This window comes from Melozone crissalis, unplaced genomic scaffold, assembly GCF_028551555.1.
Source record: "Melozone crissalis strain CALT ecotype California unplaced genomic scaffold, PUWL_Pcris_2 ptg000013l_1, whole genome shotgun sequence".
NCBI lineage: Eukaryota > Metazoa > Chordata > Aves > Passeriformes > Passerellidae > Melozone > Melozone crissalis.
In genome coordinates, this window is record NW_026535791.1 from 43911717 (window position 1) to 43929022 (window position 17306).

Consider the following 17306-nt stretch of genomic DNA (forward strand, 5'->3'; position numbering starts at 1 on the left):
TGCATCAAAACTTGAACTAAATAAATATATTTTTTAAAATCTCATGTTTTTGCAGCAGCTGGTTCTTGATCCAAACTGATCTATGCTGTGGGCATTTTTCAGCCCAGCATTAAATGCAGCCATGTGCTCTTGTAAGGGAGGACACATGGCAGTTCTGAAAATGATGCTGATAAAGCCATGTACTGTGATGGCACAGTAACAGGTATGTGTTAAAGACATTGCAGAAACCATGAGAAGCAGGGGCATGCAGGTGTAGCAGAGTGAGGAAGGAAAGGCACTGCTGGATGCTATTCAGAAGTCCCATGGCTAGTGGAGAGATAAGGGGTTCTTCAGAGCTTCCCAACTGCCTTATTTTGCCTTTGCAAAGGTTCTGCACATTGCTCTCTGCCTGCTGCTGGACTTGACTCCATTTAGCTTAAATTTTGCTGGAGCTGTACCACAAGTGAATTTGTTTGTTAGTTGCAGCTGAGAATGGATAAGGGTCTGGAACTGAGCTAACGCTGACTCGGAGGCAGGTCAGCACTTGCTTTGCAAACAGGAATGTGCTGGCTGTGCCCTGGTCAGGAGCTCTCCTATGCCAGGGACCAGGGCAGGTCCCACTGCTGGTCCCACAGTTCCTCCCTCTGTTGAAAACCAGGGCAGGAGCCACAGCAAAGGGACCCTGGTGCCCTCCCAGGGCAAGCAGCCCTCCACTGCTCATTAGGCTGAGACCACAGAAGGTGGGGAATCAACAGATAACATGGCAGAGAAACTTCCTGCTCCATAGGGAATCTCCTGTGCCATTGCATAGAAGCCTCCATGTTTCTCTCCCACACTCTCCAGAATGAATCCTGGCCATGGGAAAGCCCCTGGGATGGCTGCACCTCCTGCAATGGAAGATGCTACGGGCAGTCCCCTCCTGAAGGGACCCTGAAGCACCTGCACTGAGGGCACTGCCCAGGGCTGAGAGGCACCTTTGCCAGCAGCAACAGCTCCACTGCTCACCCCCTGTGCCTGTCACTGAGGCTCCTTTCTGTGGAAGGACACTCTGTGTGGTCACAGCCCACACATCTTCAGCTGAAAACACAACAGCAAAATATTTTGCCCTGGCTTAAGAGGTATTTAACAGGTAAAGATTTACAAATGTCTCTGGGTCTGGACACCCATATCCAGACAAGGGTTTTCCAGCTGTCCTGGGCTGTGAAACCCTGCAGTGTATCACACATTCAAGGGGATCATGGTGCTTTGTGTGCTTTAAAATCTCCTGTGGTTTCTTGAGAGCCTGACCACCCCTAAATCTCAAAATCTAGAATTAGAAGCCACTGTTGAAAATGGCAACAGTGCCATGAGGACTATACTTTATTTACATGGAAGAAGAGCAGTTAAAAGAAAATACTAACTTTTAAGGAAGGTTTTTCTATATAGCTGCATAAGGAATTATCTCTATTTTGAGCAGCAGCTTCCATGTGGCTTTAAGTACAGATATTTGCTCTGTGCAGTAATGTCTCCCTTGATACATGAAGTGCAGTGCTACATAAATCCTTCCAAAATGAGATTTAGCATATCCTCTCCAGCGTGGGCAAAGACAGCCAGGTCCTGCAGCCAGCTCTGCTGCTGGAAGGACTTTAGTTGGGTCAGCTCTCAGAGTCCTGCTTCATCAGCTCATCTTGCATAGCACTGTCTGTGATGTGGCCCTGTGAAAGGTACAACTAAACAAGAACCTTCTGAAAAGCAGGTTAAAGGCATCAGCATTTAGCTTGCTCATGGCTTTTGCAGCATGGAAACACAACATGGAAATAGTCTGCTAGTGAACACAAAATGCTTGAAACAGCCCTCTGAGAGACTTGGAAAAGTGTCAGTGAAGAGCTGGCCAAGGTGAATAAAAGCTGCTCAAACTGGGTGGAGTGCCCATTCTCATGCTGGAATTTAAATTCCTCTTCATTATCTGGGCAGTTCCCCTAGCCAGGACAGGGTGCAGGATTCCAGAGGCAGTGTTGATTCAGAGCTGGACCAAGGGCCTCTCACTTTGGCCCCGCACTCAGCACTACTGTAGCTAAAGTTAGCATTTCCTGGCCCAAAATTCCCCGTGGTATATTGCTGGTGCTTGTTCATCACATTTCCCAAAATCTGCACAATTTTAAGTCTCCAGTTTATTCCTGGACCACCCATTTTACATGCATGAAGGCATTGAATTGTCCCTGCAGCCAGACTTGCCTGAATACAATTCCTACCTTTGCACCCTTCCTCACTCTCCTTCCCAAAACACAATGCCCACAAAAATCTACTTGGACTTTCAGAAACCCAAACCACAACAGAGACATTGCTCACCATTAGCATGCCTAGAAACAAAGCAGAAATGTGCTAATGAAAACAGCAGAGATGCCTCTTGTTTAAGTAGTATTTTGGCTGGCATGTCCTTCACACCCCCACAACTGCCTACTGAAGGGCCTGACACTGCTTCTTATCCCATTCTTTATGTGCAAATCCTGGAAAACTTGAGAGCAAGAAGAGGGATATTGAGCTTTTCCCTTTAAAAATCTGAAAATGCAAAGCTCTTCCTTTTTTTTCTTTTTTTTTTTAAATCAAATTGCTGATGAAAATGTGGGGGTTATATTTACAAAAAACCCAAATTACCAACAAACTCTCAATCAACTGTGTGTACTGTTAGAGCTGCATGAACCATTTTTATCCCGAGTGGGCTGGGTGTTTGCAGTTTGTAAGATCCCTGTCATTTTGCAGACACAATTAACTTCATAACTGGATTGTTTTGTTTAACACTCAAGAACTCAATAAAACCATTATAGCTCAAAGCTCCTGGTAAGATGAGGGAAATAGAAAGTTTGAGTTGGCATCATCTGGAAACTGAGGGCAAATGATGACATCATGGGAGGCATTACAGGCAAAGACTCCTCTCCCCTGGGGACCATGGAAATTACCAGTCAGTATTAGGCACCAAGACCTGCAGTTCATCTGAAGTTTTCTGTGTTGAAGATTAGGAGTGAATTAATTCATTAGATCCAAATGCACTGGTGGTCTCTGTAACCATCAAAAACAGGTGGCAGCGTTTCCTGTCCACTGAGTGCTGCTTTCAGCAAGGCCCACAGTGCAAGGAAGCCAGGCTCTTGGATTATTCAGTGCTAAAGAGAGAAAGAAAGATGTCAGCTTTTCCAAAAATACCCCATGTGGTTTCAGTGCCTTCAGTTGGCTGCTGTTGTAGCCCACCAGCCACCGCCCTCTTGCCAGATGGCTCCTGCTCATCCAGGACTGAGCCGAGTGGTGACTCCTGCCATGAGGTTTTGGGGACACAGCAAATGCTGAGGGGTCTCAGGGGATACCTCTGTCCCTACCTGTCCGCAGGAAGAGCTCACAGTGGGAGTGGGGGACTGTCCCAACCCTCTCCCAGCCCCTGGAAATCTGCACCTTCTTCACTGCATGGAGCACCCCACACATTCCCCTCCAGAGGCAGCAGCACAAGCAGAGGAAAGTCATGTCCAAATACATTTCCAAACTAGCACCCATGGACCATTCTCCTCCCCGCAGCTCCCTGCTCTCATCCTAGTCTGATATAAACATTCACTGGGAACTTGCTCCAGCAATATTACTTCTCCACATAGCACTACCACCATTCATCCCATGTTCTCCTCCCAGGGTTTGCTCTTTGTCCTGGGGGCCTTTAGAAAAATAAAATACAAAATATCCTATTTTCGGGAAGGGTGACTGACAAGGGACAGCTCTGGGACATCAGTCTTCAATCTGTGTGCACCAGGAGGTGCTTTACCAGTGAACAGTTTTACAGGTACAGGTGCTCCATCAGTATTTTCCATTCTGTGGAATGTGCAAAGAAAACCTGCTTAAAAAAATTAATAGGATTCATCCCATCTCCTTCTCTTCTCCAGCACTGCTCTGAGTGTGGAATTTCTCCTGCCTGGCAGCCCTGTGCCAGGGACAACTCTTCAGCTCATCATCCTGGTCCACCCTGAAGGATGGCTCCTCAGCTGGCACCTCCAGCACAGTCTCAGTCACTGTCCCTGGCTGGGCCAGGCCAGGGGTGACTCTGTGCTCAGGAGCTGTCACTGCCCACTGCTGTGTTTTGAAGAGGAGAACGCTTTCATTTTTCAAAGAAAGCAGAAGGAAACATGCAGGCTTCATCATGTTTAAATAATAGACTTTTGAACACTACTTAGAGGTAATTCAGTGTTGTCTGAAGAGAGAAGCAATTTACATTTCTTTGTTTGGTGTTTGTTTGGAGCAGGAAAAAACCCAAGGACTATAAGTGACTGCATTACCACACTGTGGCCTTTTCTTTTTAATCATCTGCTTGAAGTCCAAAAAGCCCTTGCATCCTTCTATTCCCACTCCTGCCTTTCATTTCCAGCCACTTGTTATCTTCAAAGAGAAAGTGCTTCTGCATAGAGGGAGGAAAAAAAAGTTCACAAAAAACCCCCTGTATATTTATTTGAAAGCAATGTGGAGATTTTAAACCTGTAACTAGGTGTCTTGAGACAAAAGCTCAGCTTCAAGGGTCTCCAACCAGGAAAACCACATTTTGCTCCTTACAAAGTCAAAAATGAAAGTGTTAACTAAAATCTGTAATATTTTCAATTATATTGGCTTCAGATTTAAGGGAGACTTATCCTTAAGAGACTTGTTTGAGACAGGTTTGTGAAGACTATTTAAAAGATCAGGATATTTTTATACCGCTGTTAATCTGGAAAAAGACCATACTACATTGAAAATTGAGTTTCCCAAAATAGCACACACACTGCTAACTCACCCTACACGTAATTACTACTTTTGTACCACACCCCCCACCCCACCCCCCGTTTTTAAGGGAGTGGCTTTCTGGGAGAGCTGTCCCCAGCCCGAGGGTCCCCAGGGTCCCTGCAAGGGCACAGCCAGGGGCTGGGTGGTGCCTGGGCACAGGCAGTGCCTGTCTGTGTCAGCCTGTGACAAACCTCCAAAACAAACCAGCACACAAAGGCAGCCTGTCTGCTGCCCCACGCCAGGCACTCAGAGTTTCCTATGCAGGGTGGCTCTGTTCTAGAGCTTAGCCTTGGCAGTGCAGGGCAAGCAGACAAGCTTTAGACCCAATGAAGAAATGACACGAAAGCCAGGAGAAAAAGTGTAATAGTGGGGAGATTTTTTTTTCTATCATTAAAAAAGAAAAGATGCCACAATGCTGCTGAGTTTTAGTAAGGTGCTTTCTTTCTTTTCATCTCCTTGATAAAAGTGTGGCTCCATAAATCTAGGCACTCAGCATTCCTCTCTGCAGTCCTTTGTAACCCAAGAGGAGACACAGTGATGCACTGGCCGAGGAGTGAGCCATGTCCCTGCACTAAATTACCCCAGTACATACATTCAGTCAAAGGCCACAACTGAATAAACAATAAACCACTCCACTCACATTTGGCTGCTATCTCTGCATGAGCCAGGCAGGGCTGGTCGGGAAGGCAGCACCTTTCCCTGCACCAGCACAGCCAGAGAGAGGAAAGGAATTCTGCTGCAGTGACAGGGCAGCAGGCTGTGCACAGAGGAGATGGGATTCAGCAGGATGCTGTGGGGTGCCACAGGATGCAGCAGAGCCTGGTGGAGGACAAGATGTGCTTGTGCCACAGATGCTGCCGTGGGCTCTGCAGGCTACTGGCAGGGACAGGATGTCACCCCTGCAGAGGCAGCTGCCATCATGCCTGTGTAACTCCCTGCTGTGTGGATAAAAGCCCAATGCAGGTGCAGAGGAGCTGGGCACTCAGGCCTGGTTGAGCCCCCTCAGTGCACACATGCCAGGCTCACTCCCTTGTACAAAACCCTGAGGGGGCTGCAGGCAGGCCAAGATGAATGTGTTCATGTCCCAGGCATATTTCTCATCTCACTGGAAAAGGCACAGCACAACTTGACATCTCATTTTGGCACCCAGCAAGGCTGCCTCTTGTATTTGCAGGCCAGAGCAAATTTCCTCAAGGCCCGTGTAAGAATTATAGACTGAACTGATCATCTGTCAGACCACCAGGATGGAGGCTCCCTGCTTGTTTCAGCCACTGGGCCAAGAGGAAAACTGACTGATGACTCCCATTCAAACTGTGAAATGAAACCCAGCAGGCACAGAGCAGCTTCCTGACTCTCATGCCACCTCCCACCTCATGGCCAAAATTCCCAACCACCTCTCCAGACAGAAATTCTCCTTTGGGAAGCACCCAACAGCAACAAGAACAACCCCTTCTTGTTTGTTCCACATGTGCTTGCTCCAAGAAGGTAACAAGCTTGATACCAAAGCATGACCTTCTGTTGATTGTCAGCTTGGGATGTGGCACAACAAAAAAAACCAAAAAAAGCTAAACTAGACGCACAGACTGAGACTACCCTGAAAGTGAAGGTTTTATGCTCAGCATCCAGCCTCTCCATCTGTGGAGAGACACATACACACACACGCCCCTTCTCTTTTTACACCCCTGTTCACAATAATCCATCTCTTTCCACCAACCTGAGAAGGCACATTGATTAAACAATGAAGCTATAGTTAGCTGGGGAAAGCTTGATCCTTTTTTTTCCTGTCACTCCACAAGCTACCTTAACCTGGGGGCACTCCAGAATTTTTTTCCACAACTCATAATAATTTGCATGACATTTTTATTATTACACTACCAGCATGTCACTGTCATATTTTCTGAAACATCTCTTTGCCCCGGATTTCTCTCCTGGGAAGCTGGAAGCCTCAGAGAAAAAGGAAAACAATATTATCTCATTGCTTCTCCTGTGTTTGGCTGCTTTGGAATGTGGTTGGAGATTGTTTATCCAACATGTGAATTGTTTTTACTTATTGGTCAATGATGGTCAAGCTGTGTTGGACTCTGAAGAGAGAGTCACGAGTTCTCTTTAGTACCTTTTAGCCTTCTGTCTGTATCCTTAGTATGGTTTAGTATGGTATTCTTTTATATACTATAGATCATAAAATAATACATTATTTTAATAATAAATTATCCTAAGAACATGGAGTCAGATTCATTATTCCTCCCTTCAATGGGGGTCTCAGAAAATACAATACCAGTATTTTAATTTGCTTTCTCTCAAGTTAATTGATTAATTTGGGCGTGTCTAGAAATGTCAGGTTTCTTTTTAATTTTATATTGGGTTTTGCATGGTAGGGTTTTGTCAATGGAGGACTGCAGGAGTGGCTTCTGTGAGAAAGTGCCAGGCACTTCATTTGTGTCCAATGAGCCATCCAGCTCCAGTAAAGACCTGCTGCTGTCCAAGGCCGAGCCCATTGGTGACAGTGGGATAACAGATTCAAGAATGGACAAAATTCCCTGCTCAGCAGCAGCTGCTGAAACAGAGCAGTGAGAATATGTGAGAGCAGCAGCCGTGCAGCAGCTGAGGTCAGTGAAGCAGGACAGATCAAGTCCTGCAGCCTGTGACCAAGGCCATGGTGAGGCAGCCATGCCCCAGCAGCCATGGAGGGCCTCATGCCAGAGCAGGACACCCAGAGGAGGTTGTGATCCTGGGGGAGCCCACACTGGGGCAGGGCCCTGGTAGGACCTGTGATGTGGGTGCCCCGTTGGGTCACAGGTGCTGCCAGCAGACCTGCTCCAGCGTGGGAGCCACTCTGGGGTAAGCTGTTCCTGAAGGACTGCACGCCATGGAAGGCACCCACGCTGAAACAGTACATGTGGGAAGGACTTGTGCTGGAGAAGTTCATGAAATACTGAGGTTGAGCCTGGGAAGAAGAAAGAGGTGAGGGGAAGCTGTTTTAAAATTGGGGTTTGTTCCTCATTACCTGTCCCAGACACATTTTATGAAAAATCCTTTCCTTAGGATTTTTTCTCCTGAGAAGCAGAGAGGCCTCAGGAACAAAATGTAAACAATGGTTATCTGCTGCTGTGGAATGCAACAGGTGCACCTGTGATTGGTCTCATGTGGTTGTTTCTAACTAATGGCCAATCACAGTGAGCTGGCTCAGACTCTCTGTCTGACACACAAGCCTTTGTTATCATTCTTTCTTTTCTATTCTTAGCTAGCCTTCTGATGAAATCCTTTCTTCTATTCTTTTAGTATAGTTTTAATATAATGTATATCATAAAATAACAAATCAAACATTCTGAAACATGGAGTAAACATTCTCGTCTCTTCCCTCATCCTGGGACCCCTGCGAACACTGTCACAATTACCCTACTCTTATTTGGCTGATAATAAATTATAACAAATTAAACTAATTTCTTCAAGCTGAGTCTGTTTTACTTGCGAGGGTAACTGGTGAGTAATTTCTCCCCGGCCTTATCCTGACCCACTATTGGAATATGAATCCCAATATTACCAGGTAGATTGTGCCTGGGCCAGTCTGACCCTTGCTGCTCGGCCAAAGGCGGAAACTGTGGTGTATCACCCCAGAGACACCTTTAGCTTGCTGGAGGTTGCAGCTGGGCAGCTGAACAAGTCCAGGCTTGTTAGGAACTCTGTTTACCTCAGGAGGGAAGGCTTCAGGCGACGGTGAGGAGAAAGGAGACGGATTCTGCCGGAGGGTTAATATCCAGAGCTTTATTCCAAGGTCACAGAGGTCTGAATCTTGGTTACAGCTCCAACAGAAATGCCAAGCATGTGGGCTGATCCACCTTTTAAGCTCCAGGGGGAGGGGGAGGGAAGGGACAGGTGGGTTACCAACCAGGTGGGAGGGGGAGTGTCTCAAGGGACGGACGAGGGACGCCCAGACAGGCCAATGACCTCTGGGCATAGGGGCATCTTTTGAACTTGACCAACCACACGACGACCTTCCTGGAATGTTAAGCCTGATTGACAGGACTCACTCAGTAAGGGGGCAAGGGGGAAGGGAGAGAGGTATTGCCACACCTGGGAGGTGACCTGGAAGTTTAAAACAGGATATTACAACACACCACAACAACCCACAAGCTAGTTTTTATGTTTTTCTCCCCTGTGTCCAGCTGAGCAGGAGAGTGATAGAGCAGCTTTGGTGGGTATCTGGTATCCAGCCAGGATCAGCCCACCACACATTTATTCATCTACTCAGTCAAATACCATCAGGCTTTTCAAGTGCTTGTTTCCCTAAAAGATATCCAAGGAAAATAAATTAAGTACTTTTTCTTTACTTTGATTCCTGCAAGCTGTATTGGTTTAGGAAGGTGCCAGCTGATTTCTGTGCATTTTTTAAATTATTATTAAATTATTATTATTTTCTAACTCTCGAGGTACCTCGAGAGTTACTGACCACAACACACCCCTGAGGTAGATCCAGAACCCAGAACATGGCAGTGCATGACTACAAAGCATCTCATCCCAAATACTGCTTTTAAGCCTGGCCACTCCCTTGTTTTTCCATTTTTTATTTTTTGGGTGGCCTGTAGTCATACTTGGTTATTGAAGGAAAACTTCTGTCTGAGGGGTGGATCCTTCCTCATGCTCTTAAAAAATGAGAGCCCTGTTTTATTCCCTCCTCTCACTGTAGGAAGCTATAGTCTGAGCCTCGCTCCATGAAAAAATTCCCACCCCTCTGGGCAGCACTCTGCATATAACAAAATCTAGGACCATTTTTGCATTGGCTCACCAGAGCTGCCATTATTCCTATGAGCCTGTCATCCTCCTGGGCAATGTCACTGTTGGGAATACCCTGGCAGCATAAAAAAAGCCAGCAGGACCTGATTCAGAGTAGATTAAAGAGGGATTTTGCTATCAGAAATTTTGACAAGAAGGGTTTTTCAAAGTATGGTCACTTGTGGCACTCGGATAATCTGACAAAAGATAAGGGATTTAGGGGGCTTGAGCTGAAGCACTTCCCCTCCTTATGCCCAGGTTTGTCCTATTTCTTTCAGCCACTGACTGAAAAGGATCCTTTGTGCCAATAAAAATCCCTTTATTAGCTGTGTGCTTACATGAAGCTCTGAAAATGCTGCCTGGGGTATTTAGATCACAACTACATCATGCAGCTGGGGAAGCCTGTGGGAAACACTGCTTTTTGCTGCTTCTTTTTTGGTTTTGTTTGTTTGGTTTTTTGTTTGTTGGGGTTTTTGTGTTTTGTTTGTTTGGGGGCTTTTTTGTTGTTGTTTTTGTGTTGGGTTTTTTGTTTGGTTGGTTGGCTGGTTTGGTTTTGGTTTTGGTTTTTGTCGTTTTTTTTTTTGGAATGGCTGTGACAGTACAGCCAAGAATTCAGCTTTCTAGGAGGGTGAGATGTGCTTGGGCCAGGGCTGGGGAGTGAAGCTGCAAAGCCACCATGGGCCATAACATCAGAGGAGCTTCACAGCATTAGAGAAAACTCAGCAAAGGTTTTCCTTCTTGAGGAATGAATGAATGATGAGGGTCTGAGGGCACCCTGGGCAGATGCAGAATACAGGGTGCCAAGACTCCTGCATTCAACCTGAAAATTCCTGCCCTTCTCCTGAACATGAAATGCCTCAAAAAAATTTTTAATTTTTTTTTTTTTTTTTTTTAAATCTACACCATCTGAATGTCAGGGCTGCTGAAAGGGCAGGGGGTGCACCAACCAGGCTGTGGAGTGCAAAAGCAGGACCTGCATGAGGAAGCCCAGGAGGATGTCTGCTCCACACCTGAGGGGAAGTCCTGCAGTGACCAGCCAGAACTAGTTCTCTTGGAGGAAGTCATGGCCAGTGATGAGAAAATTGCTGGATCTCTGGGCTTCACCCAGGGGTCTCCTGCTGTGAAGATTTGGAGACCAACAGTGGCAGAAGAATTATTCTGTATAATGCTTGCTCAAAAGTGAATTCAGTATTTTCCCTTTTTACCTTCCCTCAACCCCATGCCCTCCCAGTCTCTCCTTGGGAAAATATCTTCAACAGGGCTTTAATGTATTTACTTTCCTGGGAATCACTTTCTTTTTGCTGGCAAAACGGAGCTGCCCTTACTGAGAGTGAGAGATTTTTAAGCCCCAAAACACCACCCTGGAGATGTTTCAGCAGCTGTGTCTGAACACAGGGCTGAGGGTGCTCCCCAGGGCCCTCTGAGAATGTCACTGTTTCAGTTCAGTCCATGGGAGAAGTGCAGGGTGAGGCCAGAAACCAAACACCAGGCAGAAATCCTGCAGCTTAACCAAGGAACAAAACTCTGCTTTTTCTGGAGCAGCACCTCACTGCTCCAAAATGAACAGGAATTCATGGCAGGAATTGTCGTGGGTTTCTCTTCATAAATTAGTACAGACAGGGCCATTTATTCTTGAGGTTAGCAACAGAAGCAATCCTGCACTTTTATTTGTGCTAAAAAAGCAGATTTTTCCCAAGTTTCACTAGTTTCTGGCTGAAGTTTTGGACTGAGGCCATCACTGAGATGTGAGGAGGCAGAGCTGGACCTGTGCTGCTGCTACCAGTGGCGCCACACAGCAGCAGCTGCCCTGAGATGGCTGGAGTGCCTGTGCAATGCCAAACCACACAACCCTTGTGTTCTTTACATTAACCAGCAGCACAATCTCCTCTCCTGCATGCAGGGCTAGCCAGAGATTGGCTCCACACCTTCAGGTTTCTTTCTGCTTGTCCAAAATGCATCCATCCTGTGCCGTATTTCCTGGAGCAGAACTTGCTTTTTTGCTTCTCAGTCCTGCTCAAAAAGCTGCTGAGCTGAGGACAGTAGAAAACCTCTGTATTCCCTTTTTCCCCTTTAGCATTAAATAGAACACAAACAAGAAAACAGATTAAATAACATGCCTTTCAGGGCATATGTTGCATAATACTATAGAGAGCACAAGCTTTTAAAGCAAATCTCTCCACTAAAATTACAACAAACTGCTCTAAATAGCATTTTCTAGGCTCAGCGGGGGCAGGGGGATGCCGATTTCCATGCTACTCCTCTGCAGCTTGTTAGAGGCACTGAGAAACATATGCACTTTCCTTAAAAAATGCACTTAGGCACTTATTATCCAGCCTTCAAATTATCTGGCAACCTGTGCACTTGCATCACCATGGCAAGGATATTCTGCACCCTCTTGTGTGCAGGTGTACAGAAAAGAAATAAATCAGAGTTTTATCTTTTTTGGTTTTTTTGGTCCCAGCTCTCAGCACCTGGCCCTCAGCCCTCAGTACAGATGGGGAGGTTGGTCAGAAACTGCATGTCTGTGGTGCATGTAGTTATTTGTCAGTGGGGCTTGTTTTCGTCCCTGCAGGGGCAATCATATAAAAAGCTGCATCAAGACTGAGATGAGATAAGAAACTGCAGAGGGCCTGGAGTCTTAGGGAGGCAGATGGGACATTAACAGTTGGAAATGACATGGGGTTTTTCCAAAATCCACATGTTCCAACTAGATTTTTGCAAGCCATGCACATCTTTCATAAGATCCTTTCCTCCAAAAAAAAAAAAAAAATAAAATTAGGGCCTTAAAAGTTTACAGTGTTAAAGCATTAAACACTTCAACTTTTTAATTTTTGAGAAGTTGATGATAACAGAAATCCAAGTACAAATATCCCACGGAGAGAAGAAAACCATGATTAATGAATGTTATTTTCAGAAAACAACCTGAATTTAGGGCTCAATAATATCTCTATAACCCTGTGTCTTGCAACTTAGTAGGACCTGAAGCAAATACTATGCCTGACTTCCATTGCCTTATATCCCTTGGCCAGAAAACATCAAAGAAAAGCTGAAGGACTTTCAGAGGTAGCCCAGTACCCTTAGCATCAGCATTTCTCTAACCTCTCCTTCAGTTTGAGAGCAAAAACAAAGCACAATGTGAAATCCCAGACAGAGTAATTTTCATCTCAGTCATCTTCCAGCAGAGACCCTGTGTGATTTCAAAGGGCAATAGTGACCCATGTATATTTTGATAACAAAAGTATGCACTATGTTTGCCCAACTAAAGAACTTTTGAAACCTCACTGCTTTAAATTGTTTTTTGACTGCATGAAGAGACACAGGTTTTCCACATTTAACTACTGTATTTTCACCCAGAGGGGCATTTTGTTCTATAGCAATCCTTTAATACTTATAGCAACATTTAGCTCATCATGGAGCACAATCATATAAAACATTTAGTCGGTGGAGATGTTAAAACTGGAAGAAACACACAAAAGGAAGGAGAAGAAAGGGGCTAAGCCTAGAGAGGCACAAGAGCTGCCATCTGCATTCTGAAACTACAGAGTTTTGCTGGTAAAAGTTAAAAAGCAGAGTACTGGATTTCAGAGACAAAAACATGACTAAGAAATTTGATTCTTGATCTTTGAGGCTACAAGTCCTGCAAAGATGTAGAGATGATTGCCTTTAGCAACGAGCAGCAGAAATCTTTCATGTGTAGCAGGAATTCCTTTTGGTACCTATTTGGTTTGTAGACATAATTCAGAAGCTTTTTACATGGTTAAACTGAAGATACTTGCTTTAAAAATAATTAAAACTGGACCTGAATATCATATGGTGCTCTAGGGACCATCTAGACTTCCCCAACCTGCCTTGTTTGCAGACCAAGCTCAATTAGATAGACTTTCACTCATTTCATTACCTTTAAGGTGGAGAAGGCAGCCCTGTGTCACAGGGATGAGGGCTGTTGGTCAGCACAGTGGTTCTCAACCCTAAGTTCCCTGAAGGGCTGCAAATGTCCTGCCTCCAAAATTCTGCTGGCTGGACCTCCCAGCTGAGCAGCCAAGAACACACCCAAGGTAAGCACTCAAAAGGACCAAGGTTTCTTATTTCAGATGCACCCATCCTAGTCCCAAAGCTCTTCATCCTTTTTAAAAGGATCTAAATGATGAGTATTACTCCCCAGTGTCAGATCAGAGGCTTTCCTGGAGAGGGTTTCCTTGTTAGAAAAACAAAATTGTCACAGGCTTTGTGCCAAGGCTGGAGGACATCCCTTGGGCTGGTTGTGAAACATTTTTAGGATCTACCTCAGAGGAGTATCAAGAGTGCTTGAAGAGATTCAAGGAAAATGCTGCACCCCCAGGAGACCCCCACAGCAGTGGTTTGGCTCCCACCTACTCTTGGATGTGCAAATTGCTCCACACAACTATTTATCAACCCCTCTTCAGCTCTACCGAGTTCCTTTGATTAGGCTGAGTGCATTATGTAGTAATAACCCTCTCCAGTACTTTGGAAAACCTGCTCCTGCAAAGCTGTGGCCTGCTGTTGTCAAGCAGTGTAGGTACGGGAAAGGGATACCTGCTTCTCTATTCATTGTAGAGGAAATCTCCACTGTTCCTGTAGAATGATAAAGTGAGCCTTAAAGGTAAAACTCTGCATTTCTGAGGATTTTTTTTTTCATTTAAAAAGTTAGTGATGTGAGGGCCAACAGACCAGAGCAATCTGGTTGTGCTTGGGAACTGCAGGGGTCAGCATGTCCATCCTGAACTGCTGTGTAAGCTTGGGAAAGGACCCTCAGAAATGCCTGGTGTTTTGAGATAGCTGCACATGCCCCAGTGCAGTGGCTGCCATACCCTGGAGGGTGTTTGGAGGCAGAGGCAGCTCCAGGGCAGGGGCAAGGTAGCAGCTGCCCCAGGCAAGCAGGGGGTGGCCTCTCTCTTAGGGATTGATCTCTCCCACTGCTCAGTAACGTGGTCTGTGCCTACACATGGGAGGCCTGGAGCTGCAGCAATCTGTTTGAGCTTCCTTGAACACACTCACTCTTACTCTTGTCCTGCCGCTGCATTTGCCAAAGCATGGCATCCTGCTGCTCTTTTTGATGTTGCTGCTGTGATCAGACCTAGGCTGTCCATCAATCCAGACTGCCAGCACCCCATTTGCTGGTTCTAATACAGGTTTTCCAAAGTACTGGAGAAGGTTATTGCTATATAATGCACTCAGCCTAATCAAAGGCACTTGGTAGAGCTGCAGAGGGGTTGATGGAGCTTCCCCAGGGGAAAGTCACCTGCTTGGACCTGGCCTTACAAGCAAGGAGTGATATTTATTCACTCTATTACAAGACAAGAATAAGCTGTCTGGAGCAGATCCAAGATGACCTGCTTCACTACTAAAGAAAATGCATCAAATCAAACTTGCACATGCCTCTGCTCCCAGCCATTAGTGGGAATTAGTATTTCTCATGTACCCTCCTGCTGTCATTTTGTCTTCAGACACTGGCCCTGGGCTGGTAAGCTGATCCTGCTAGCTGGCCTGAAGGTTGCATCCCCTGGCTTGTTTTACACTGTGGGAGTGCTCTGCTGCAAATGTGGGAAGCGGGGAGCACTTCCTCATTGCAGAAGGAGCTAATCAAAGCACACAGGTAGAAAGGGCACCACAGCATCTGCTCTCTGCCTTCCCAAAGAAAAGCAACCTTTCCCCTCTCCAAATGTCCCATGTGGCTCCTAGATGAGCAGTCCCAGAAGTGAGTCCCACTTACTGGAGGAAAGCAGGCAGTGTGGTATTTGTAACTTACACCTCTGATTCTGTTACAGGAGAGAAAAGTGCTTTCATTGCCTGATTTTCACTAGTCTGGCACCTGGATTTCTTGCCTGTTGTTTTCACCAAGCACATTTTTTCAATGTGTTGGGTCTCACCTGCCTTAAAGCATAAATACATTAAAGTGTGTTTCACAAAATATGCTTTCCCTACTGCTCACAAAAAATGGGAAGGGGATAGTTTTGTCCTGGCATGTAATAAAATGTCAATATTTTTCCTCAAAAATTGCAAATCAAACTTGTTTTCCAGTCAGTCCTCCTTTCTGAAAATCAAAAGCCTTCCTCTTTCATAAGAAATTCAAGACCACAAAACATTGGTATATTTTAAGCAGAAAATAGTATTTCCCATAAGGGCTGGAAAGCTAATCACAAGGCATGCCTCCCTTTTTCTTCTGTGGTATTCATAGACCTATGTACAACATACATTTTAGGAGCAGGTAACCAGAAAACTGCACTGCATAATTCACATTTATGGACATGTCTGTGACAACAGAGATAGACTGGACTCGTCGTTTCCCTCTGAGCCTTTCTGTGCTGCAGAGGCTTGAGCCCATGTAAGATCTGAGGCAAGGATCCCACTGCTGCTTTGCATAGGGGTGTCCATTTCACACATTTATTTCTCTGTATTTTTTCAGTGTTTGTGGAAATAGATAGATATCATCCAGCTCTGGGAACATCTGGGGTATGACCCAGCACAGAAAGGATATCATCCTGTTAGAGTGAGTCCACAGAAGGGCCACCATATTGGTTAGAGCATCCCTCTCAAATTGATGGAGGCTCCTACAGGGAAAGGCTGAGATTTGGAATTGTTCAGCCTGGAAAAGAGAAGGTTGAGTTCTTCCAGCACCTGAAGGGAACCCACATGACAGAGAGAGAAACTTTTTACAAGAGTGATGGTACCAGGCCTCAAACTGAAGTGAAGTAGGATTAGATCAGATATTATGAAGAAATTCTTTACTCTGAGAGTGGCGAGACATTGGAACAGGTTGCCCAGAGAAGCTGTGGATGCTCCATCCCTGGAAGTGTTCAAGGCCAGGTTGGATGGAGCTCTGATCAGCCTGGTCTAGTGGAAGGTGTCCCTGCCCATGGAACAAAGGTTGGAACAAGATGATCTCTAAGGTCATTCTTTGATTCTATGCCATAGGTACAGGTACAGGTATTGTCACAGACATGTTTTCATGAAAATCCTTTCCTTTGGATTTTTTCCTCCTGAGAAGCTGAGAGGCCTCAGGAACAAAATGTAAATAATGGTTATCTGCTGCTGTGGAATGCAATAGGTGGGTTTTGATTGGTCTCATGTGGATGTTTAGAATTAATTGCCAATCACAGCCCAGCTGGCTCAGACTCTCTGTCTGAGACACAAACCTTTGTTATCATTCCTTTCTATTCTTAGCTTAGCTAGCTTTCTGATGCAATCCTTTCTTATGTTCTTTTAGTATAGTTTTATACTATGTAATATATAATGTATATCATAAAAAGTAATGTATATCATAAAATAATAAATCAAGCCTTCTGAAATGTGGAGTCAGATCCACGTCTCTCCCCTCAACCTAAGACCCCTGTGAACACTGTCACAGGTATAGATATAGATTTTTTTTTTTTTAATAGTAAGATACACTTTTCCTCTTAGAAGATAGATAAATGTATTCAGGGATGCCTGACTATTCCAGCCTCCAGAAAAATATATCTATATTCACACATACACATGTTGTCTATGTGTAATATTATAAGAAGATTAGTTTCAAGCTTCCTCTGTTTCATAAGTGCCTCAGCAGAACTGCATAAACAAGCACAATACAAGGAGATAAAGGGTGTGGGAGTAATTTTTTATAACAGACTGTAACACAAGTAGCTGATAACAGCAAAAAAGAAGTGATTGCCTCAGAAACTGGAAGTCTCTATAGCTGAATGGTGCATTTTCTCCTTTTTGACCTCAAGAGCATTCAGGAGTAAAAGGTGATTGTCCTGCTTTGCTGTGTCATTCAAATCTGGTGCTGCAGCTGA